We start from the raw sequence: 9,546 nt of genomic DNA, 5'->3' as shown, positions 1-9,546 counted from the left end.
TCACGACCCCAGGATCAAGAGTCACGTGCTCCACCAAGATAGCTGGGTGCCCCAAATGTATTTCATCTTTAAATAAAATCTTTGTTAGGGATTCCTGGGTGGCTCAGTTGGGTCAAGTGTGTCTGACTCTTGATTTCGGCTGAGGTCATGATCTCACTGTTTGTGGGTTCGAGCCCTGCATCGGGCTCTGTGATGACAGTGTGGAGCCTGCTTGGGATTCTCTCTCTCTCTCTCTCTGCCCTTCCCCTGTTCCATCTCTATGTTTCACACACGAAATAAATAAATAAACATGAAAAAAAATTTTTTTAATCTTGGTTTAATGTTGTGATCCATTCATGTAAGAATCTGGTACTAAACTCACATTTGTCCACTTGGTTCAATGCTTGTTATGGCTGAAGAAAACACCTCCCAAGAGCGGGAGCTCCACAGGGAAGAGGTGTGTGGTTGGCTGCACTGGCTAAATTGTAAGTGCAGTTTTCAATTCGGTGCGGAAGTTTTTTGCTGAAATTTGGTTTAACGATGTCATTTAATGCAAACCAGTCAGAAGGTGTTATCTTTTTTTTTTCAGTATTTTTGACAAGTGAATTCAGAATTTAGAAAATTTTAAAACAAGTTGAAAAGTTTTATTCCCCCGTTTTTAAATGCATACATACGATAGACGGGTGATACTCTGAGAACCACTCCGTCAACAACATCATTCCAGAATACCTGTCAGCAAAGTGCTGCCTCTCCAGCACATTTCTTTCCAAAAGGGGTCACCTCACTCGGTCTTAAAACCACATCTTTACCTGTGGTACTACGTATTTTTTTTAGTATCTGCTGGATAACATACCTTGCTGTCACAGAAAGACCCAGCACATTTGGATCGTTTGTCTTTTCTTAACAGGCAAAAGTAAAACCCATCTTTAAGGGGGTATGAAGTATTTTGCTATGAAACAACCAGGAAATTTCTGTATGGTACAAAAGATTTTTGTGACCCCTGCCTTTGTCAATAGTAAGCTTTGTAAAAGATTCTATAATGTAAAGACTTTGCCTTTATAATATTAAGTGCCTGGATGACTCCTGTGGCAGGTTGACTAGAACCATCACTGGAGATGGGGGTGCCATTGTCAGCTAAGCCCACACAGTGGACTCCATGCTGCTTTTTCACAGCAGACCTGGGATACGGAACACGTGACCTATCACACCGCAGGCAACACGAGGGCACAGATGCCAGGCTATTTATTATTAGTAGAACTTAAACTTTTTTTTCCTTTTTACAAAAAAGGTAAAAATAAGTTTACAGAAAAGCTCTAGAATGTTCTTTCTACATGAATGGAGCACCTTGTGCACCCCATTTTGGACCTCTATGGCTGTACAATAGGGCCCTTGGCCATGTTCACAGCACCTCAGGAGCTGTTTCAGTCTTCCTCACATCTTGATTCAATATTCGTGAGTACGCAGCACATTTTTGTGTCTTTCTCATACAAGGCGTTTTATCTCATATGCCCATCCCCAAGGGACTGGCTTAAAAGTCTATCCATTCTTCAAGAGCCACCCCCAGGCTACCCATCCATAGAGTCAGATTCCCAGGCCAGAGTTGTTTATTCAACTATTCAACAAATGCTTATTAAACACCTACTATGTGCCAGATACTGATCTATAGGCTGCTGGGTATATAACAGTGAACCGAACAGACAAAAATCCCTCGCTCTGGGAGCTCACATCCTAGTGGGGTAGGTACTGATGTTCTAAGGTCAGTCCTTATTCCACTTACTCACAGCCGGTTGGCCATTTACAAGTTGGTCTCCCCCAGGAAAGCATTTGTTCCTAACAGTAGGGACCTCTGAGCCCGAGATCAAGCCCAGGTCCTAGCCCAGATCAGAGGGCTGATAGATACGGCTGGAATTAATGACTAATGCAAGGGTAACCCATGCCATGACGCCAGCTGTAGATGGGGATGGGAGGCCAAATCCAGACCAAGGCTTCCAGATGCCTGAGCCCGCCACCGGGTCCGGCTCTTGGAGCTCCATCTCACAAACACTGTTCCCAAGAGCCTCATGCCTGCTCCTGTGAGAAGGAACTGGACAGCCCCCTGTGGCCGGCAGGAACCACTTCCACCTCCGAGTGTCCCTATATTTAGCTGTGTGCTGTGACCTTGCAGCCCTCTCCTGCCCATGGCCGGAGGGAATTGCCCAGGCAGCTTTGATGGCCTGTTTTCCCAGGCCCCGCTCCTGTTTCCCAGACCCTCGGCATCCCTGCAGGAGGTGGGGCCCCCAAGCCCGGACCCCCCTCCACTGGCAGGTTCCGTATCCCAAAATAGCATCCGCACTTGGCAAGGAGAGATGGCCACCTGTAGGGACAGAGCTGCCCGGGATGGGGGCGGGGGACACCTGGAAAGAAACCTCCCAGCTAGCACACTCCTGTGTTCCCTGATCCTTCCCAAGCATGAAGTCCTTGGCCCTTAATGCTTCTGCTGTGCACGAGGCTGACTCCTCACTGCCAGAATAAGGCCTTGCACCTCACTTTCCACCGCCTCCCCACCGTACCGACCCCACACTAGCCACACTGTTCTACGAAGGGCCCCAAAGAAATACCCATCTGCCAAACTTAACCCAGCCCCTTACCCGCACCCCAGGAATGTCTTTGTTCTCTGTTGAAACCTGGCCAGTCTGTAAAGAATCAGTTCCAATCCTATCTGACCCACCGAGGCTCTCTTATACCACGGGCTCAAGGGAATCAGCTATGCTTCAGTGCCTTCAGTCCCTGGTCCCCCAGGCCTGCGCCCCCTAGAACTTCTGCTTGGTTCGAAATGCCCAGACTGATGGGTGGAGGATGGTTGGAGACTCTGGGGGGGGGGGGGGAGGTTGTCCCCCTCCCTGTCTGGCCCTCAGTTTCTCCCCCCATGGAACAGAGAAGCTGTATTACATGACTTCCATGGGCCCGCCCAGTGGTCTAAACCTGCGATTCATCACCATCTGGGGAAATAAGGTCATTTTGGCAGACAGAACTCACTCAGACCCTCCGGCTCCTGGAGGTGTGGTCCCCTCCTCCTTTCCCCACCTCACCCCACAAAGCCAGTTGGCCCTGAGGCAGGTGCGGGCTCCTGAGGGGGGGTTCTCTGGCTGCTGCCAGTAGGATGGGGCGCTGTGGTGAGGCTGGCTTCCAAACCAGTGAGGCAGCCTCCCATGCAAGGCCTCCCCCTCACCAGCCATCTGGTTCAGGTTTCTCTGCTCTGTCTCAGCTGAGGCACTCAGCCGACAAGTCTTGTCAACTGGAATGAGATCTCAACCGCGGTATTTCCACGCTGTTTACTGCGACAGGGCACAGGCCCAGGGGTTCGGCACACATCACCGGGATCTCAGCAGGATGATGAGAAATCCCAGCAGAGGTGCTCTGGAACTTGGAGAGCGAGCCAGCTCTCGCCGCATTCCAGGGAGGCAATGAAGCTTCCAGAGGATGGTCAAGTGTCTCCAGGTTGACGAAACCCACTGGATTCTCAGGTGTGCCCTTTCTCCTTTCAGGACGGGTTGGAGGGAGCTTCCGGGAACTTTACCATCTAAACCAGACATGTTCCATTAGGGCAAGGATGGTAATTATTCCATGGCAATTTATTCAATAACTGTCCACCCTACAAGAGGCACCATTCTAGGCACTGGGATACGGGGGGGGGGGGGGGGGGGAGGGCGGGGGGAAATTGTCATAGGCCTTGCCCTCCTGGAACTGACATTCTAGGAAGGGAGGTGGACAAATAAATATATAATATCCCAGGGAGACATAAGTGCCTGAAGGAAAATAAAGTAAGGCAAGAGGACTACAGGCAGGCCAGGAAGAGGGCCTATTTTAAACAAGCCAGACTGGAAAGCTGACAGTTTCCCTCTAGAGGTTGACATTTGGGTCAAGACCTGGAAGAAGTGAGAGAAGGAGCTGTGGGGATATCTACAGGAGGCACGTTCCAGGCAAAACAGCCAGTGCAAAGGTCCTGAGGCGGGAGTGTGCCACAAGTGGGGGCAGGACCTGAAAGTGAGGCGGTAGCAGAGTGGGCGAGGGAGAAAGGGAAGAAAAGAAGTACGCGGTAGGGGTGGGGGTGCCTGGGTGTCTAAGTCGGTTAAGCGTCTGACTCTTGATTTTGGCTCCCGTCCTGATCTCACAGTTTCATGAGATCAAGCCCCACGGGCCCCACGGCCTCTCTCTCTCCCTCTCTCTCTGCCCCTCCCTCACTTGCACTCGCGCTCTGTCTCTCTCTCTCTCTCAAAATAAATAAATTAAATTAAAAACAATTTGGAAACACTTTAGAAGTACAGGGAGAACGGAGGCTGCGACGCAGACTAAGCTGAACGGCATCTTTTCGTTTTTGTTGAGTATATAAGTTTTATATTACAGGAAGATATAAATTTTACAGTACAATCCAGTAAAAACATGCATATGCAAAAATAACACCGAAGAAAACATTTCACAAATCGTACCTCTACTATATGTATGCACTTGTATATATTTTATTTTATATTATGTATTTTATATTATATTATATATCATCTTATCTAAGCTTAAAAATAATGCTGGTTACAATCCTTCGATTGATCAAAGGGTCATGGCTCACGGTTTGAAAAACACTGGCATAGAGGCTTGTAGACCATTGTAAAGAGTGAGCTGGAAGCCAGTGGACAGGTTTGTGCAGAAGAGGGCTGTGGTCTGTTTTCCTTTTTGTTCCATTTTTTAAATTAACATGTAATTTACATGCAGTAAACTATCTCCTTTGTAGTGTAGAGCTCCGTGAGTTTTGACAAATGTGTGCGGTCATATAAACCTCACGTTTTGCTTTTGAAAGGGGTCACACAAGCTGCTGAGTGGAGACAAGCCGGGAGGGTCAAGCCTGAGGTCAAGCCTCAGTGGGACCGGGGAGAGCATTGGAAATAGCCCAGAGTGGGGTGGTGGCTCGGGTGCCTTCGGGGTGTATTTCTGAAGGCTGAGCAGAGGGACCTGCTGACATGTGGGATGTGAGGTGTGAGAGGGACTCAGGAATGACCGTGAGGCTCCTGGCCTGCCTGGGCAATGGGAAGGTGGAGGGACAGAGCGGAAGAAGGGTCGGGAGAGAAAATCATAAGTTGTGGTTTAGACAAGTCAAGTGTGAAGGTCAATGAGACACTGGTTTGGAATGGCTGAGGAGCCAGGGCGAAGGGCGAAGGGCCAGTCTGCAGATCAGGGTGTTGGTATCTTTGCTCTCTGACGACCCTGAGAGCCGCTGCAGCCTGAGATGGCCAAGGGTGTGGGGTGTGTGGAAAGAACCCCGGGTCCTGGCTACACGAAAGGGGTGATCAGTGACGGTCAGGAGTCCCCAGCACGGAGGGAGAGTAAACATGAACAAAGGGCCTCCATATCTAAGTGGCAGCAACTGCTAAGGTGAGCAAGATGAGGGCAGATTGATGGCTGTAGCTCTCTTGGACTTTATTCCATAGACACTGGGGGGTGTAGCAAGTTTCTGAGCGGCAGTGGTTTGGGCTGAGCTGTGCCTTAGGAAGATTAATAATAATTATTAATTATTATTATTTTGTACTGTTTATTTATCATTTGATTGAATTGTCATTCTGACCAAGCCCTGCGTGAATACTTTATGCATATTAACTCATAAACCCTCCCATCAGCCTTTTCGGCTGATGTGGCTACTATTACTTCTGACTTACAGGAAAAGACACTGAGAGGCTCAGGAAGAGGTGAATGAAGCTGGGCCTGGAACCCAAGCAGTCTGGCTCCAGAGAAAGACTCGGCAAAGGGGAAACAACTTATTCCTGGGAACAGAGCCTGGATTCAAACTCAGGGTTTTTGGTCTATTGCCCAGGTGCCGGTGACCTTGAGAAGGTCACTGAAGGGGTCTGGACCCTGACTTCAGGCCTGTGCAGGTAGGAGTAGGACCCGATTTCCAGTGGCCCTGCTCCTCTGCCTGTGGCTGCTTATGGTGCCCATGCGCTGGGCATCTGGCATTACCCTCCCCCTCCCCCCCCGCCCCCCCCCGCCCCCCCCCCCCCCCCCCCCCGCCTCGGGCCTGGTGGGCAGAGCAGAGCCCAAGAGGCTCTTGGGTGGGATTTGGAAGCCCTGGCACTTGGGTCTTTGCTCTTTGGCTGGCTTGGCCTTCCCTGGGACCTCTGCTCCCCTGCCCAAAGTGGTAAGTTTCTTGAGGAGTCTGTCGCCATCTGGTCCCCATGTGCTGCCTGTGGGTCTGTCTGGGGCACTGGAGGATTCCATTGCAGTCCAGAGTAATTGTTACCAGAGGTGGGAGAGACTGGGCGAGGAGGGGGAAGGGGTGAGGCACTGTCCAGAGCAGCCAGCAGGGCCTTTGGTGACTAGAAGGAGGGAGCGTGAGACAGAGGCAGGGGGAAAATCAGAGACAGAAGGGGACAGAGAGAGGGACACAGAGACAGAGCAGGGCAAGACTGAGGCTCAAGTAACCTCGGGAGGCAGAGTCAGACAGAGTGACACAGACATAGTGAGACAGGGAGAAAAGGGCATGGAGAGATGGACCCTCAGAGAGGAGGGAGAGGCAGAACAGAGAGGAGACAAGAGAGGAGGTGAAGGAACAGGGCTGAGAACACCAGACGGGGAGCGGTGAGACCAAAACGTGGCAGGTTGCAGAGCAGCCAGCCCGGAGCCCAGAGGTGCTGTCATCGCAGCCTCGGTCCCCTGGCAGCCGCGGTCCTGCCCGCTGGCCTCCCAGAGCCCTGCCTGCCCTGCGCTCCCCACCTAACGATGCCTTACCTTCAGCCTCCCTCCTGGGCCGGGGGCCTGGGAACCCCTGCGTCTCCTCCTCACCCCCCGGGACCCGGCTCCCAGTTGCTTTCCCATTTGGCTCTAGAAACCATTTCACCAAGGGCAAGGGCAATGTTTAGAGGTGGGAAGAACACTGGATGATGCACCTTGGTCCTGTCCCTGCCTCCGTTCTCTACAACCTCACTCATCGCCCCCCTCTCTTCCCTGTGCCTCAGTTTCTTCATCTGCAGAAGGGGCTGGCCTTGGCCTCTGGCTCTAGCTGTTGGGCCAGCAGCACAAATGGACTGCACGGACAGTGGACTGCTCGGGGCAGGCCTCCGTCACGCACTCGGTCACTGGTCCTCTGGTCTCCCTCCCCCCTCCCTCCATCTTTTCCTTCCTTCTCCCTTTTCTCTCTTCCTCCTTTCCTCCCCTCCCTCCTTTTTCTCTCTCCCTTTCCCCATCTTTTTTTGCCTTCCTCTCTGCCTCCCTCCCTTCCTTTCTCTCTCTCTTCCCTACTCACTGAGTGCCCTTCTATGCCAGCCCTAGGCTGGGCACTGATGCCTCAGAGGATCCTACAGGGTCCCTGGGTCTGGGGACCTCAGCTGAGGACTGAGGCACAAGGCCTGGGACTAGTAAAGCAGATCAAACTCCAGACATAAATGTCCCCACCCTCAGGCCAGCTGGCCCCAGCTTATGCCACTCAGCCCAACCCCCGTGCCTACACAGCCCTGCTTTGGGCAGTTCGGTTCAGGACACCAACCCCAGATGCACAGAAGCTAACCCTGGTGTAATCAAACACTTTCCATGTTAGAGTGAAGAGTGACCAGAGGGGAGCTTGCCCAAGGTAACACGGCCAGTCATAGCCTGACTCATTTTCTACTTCACCTTGGTCCATCCCGGGGTGGGGGGGGGGGGGCTGGAATGTACAAATCCCACATGCGGGGTGAGGGCAGCCTCAAGCCGGACCTTTCTTAGGCCAGGGAAAGTCTACTGATGGCCACTCAGAATGAGGTCACTGATGGGATCCATGTGTTAGGTCCTGTCCCCCTCCACAGACCTCCAGGCCCTGCCCCAGGAGGCCCAGGAGATAACGGGGTGGGGGAAGGGTATGTGCTGTGTCAGTCCAGGCACCATGCCCAGAGATGATGTACTCTGAGGCCAACGCTGAGAAAAAGGAGAGAAAGTGGCCCCACGCTGCCACCTTACATCTATTTGGGGGGTGGGGGGGCGGGCACAGAAAGGGAGGAGTCCTGCAAAGATCAAGCTTCAGGCTAGAGTGGTGTCAGCTTGATGAAGCTGGGTATCTATCTGCAGTCTCCACGGCCTCAGGAGAGCCCAGGCTGTGGTTACAAAGTGAGTCCTTCGGACTTGCCTAGCCAACCCTCAACGCCCTCCTACTGGTACTGCTTCCTTGATGGGGCCCTGAGGACGCACCAGCCGTGGGGGCCATTGTGTGCCTGTGCCATTTTTTACTAAACATCCCTCCCCAAATATTTCATCATGTTGCAACAGAGTCTTCATTTTGGGCTACAGGATACTCTGTCTTACCCATGCGCCGTAATTTACTGGGCCAATCCCCTCTTGCCGAATATTTAGGTTATTTTCGTTTATTTATTCATTTTAATGTTTATTCAATTTTGAGAGAGAGAGACAGAGAGGCAGAGCATGAGCAGGGTAGGGGCAGAGATGCAGGGAGCCACCGAATCCAAAGTAGGCTCCAGGCTCTGAGCTGTCAGCACAGAGCCCGATGCGGGGCTTGAACTCACGAACCAGAAGATCATGGCCTGAGCCGACGTCGGAGACTTAACCAACTGAGCCACTAAAGTGTCCCTAGGTTATTTTTAAATACCTACCATTATATTTTAACTGTCACAAATATCTCATTGTATAGTTTGAAAGTTTTTCTCAAGAGGAATGTGCAGGTGTGGGGCTCCTGCCAACCCCGTGGACACCACGCCTGTTCGAGTCTAACTTGGCCTGTTTCATGATTCTCGCTCTACTCCCAAGGGCTTCCTCCAGCACCAAAGGGTCTTCTTGTTCAGCCTGTGCAGGGAAGTGCCAGAAATTCCACACCCCCAGGGGCAATCCTCAATCATGAAAGTGGAAACAGGACAAACAACCCAGCCTTCAGCTCCCTAGTCTGAAAATCCTCATGTGTATTCTGTACCCCCAGCTCACACGGGATGCTCACGTGCCCTCAGTGGCGACCTGGTGATCAAACACACTTTTTGGGGCTCTCTCTGTCCCCATCTTGCTTCTCCTTTCCTTACTGTGTTTTCCTGGGGTCACCTCCTGAATGCACGGCCTGCGTCCCAGTTCTTGGCCTCAGGGCCTGCTTTGAGGAGCCCAGTTTATGAGCGGGAATGCTTGAGGCTCTTGGGTGGCTCAGTGGGTTAAGCATCCGGCTCTTGATTTCTGTCTGGGTTGTGATCTCACGGCGATCGTAAGGTTGAGCCCCCTATTAGGCTCTGCACTGACAGTGTGGAGCCTGTTTGGGAATCTCTCTTTCCCTCTCTCTGCCCTTCCCTGGCTCTCTCTCTCCCTCAAAATAAATGAACATTCAAAAAAAAAAAAAAAAAAAAAGAGTGGGGACGCTTTCTTTCAAAGGCTCAACGTCACCCGTGGGAAAGGGGCCATATCAGCTCAAGTTTCTTCTCATTCTATCTTGAGTTCACTCCCCGGTACCCCAACCCCTCCCTGCACAGACCAAGCTCAGACTTCGCAGGGCAGTGGAGCGGAGAGGGCACAGGCTTCAGAGACAGGCAGCCCCCACCACCAGCACTGGCGCCACCCTCGGGCATATCGCTTCGCCTCAAGGAGCCT

This window comes from Panthera pardus, unplaced genomic scaffold (assembly GCF_024362965.1).
Source record: "Panthera pardus isolate Hobbes unplaced genomic scaffold, ASM2436296v1 HiC_scaffold_12, whole genome shotgun sequence".
NCBI classification, from domain to species: Eukaryota; Metazoa; Chordata; class Mammalia; order Carnivora; family Felidae; genus Panthera; species Panthera pardus.
The sequence above is the reverse complement of the archived record's forward strand: the minus strand, read 5'-3'. Positions refer to the sequence as shown.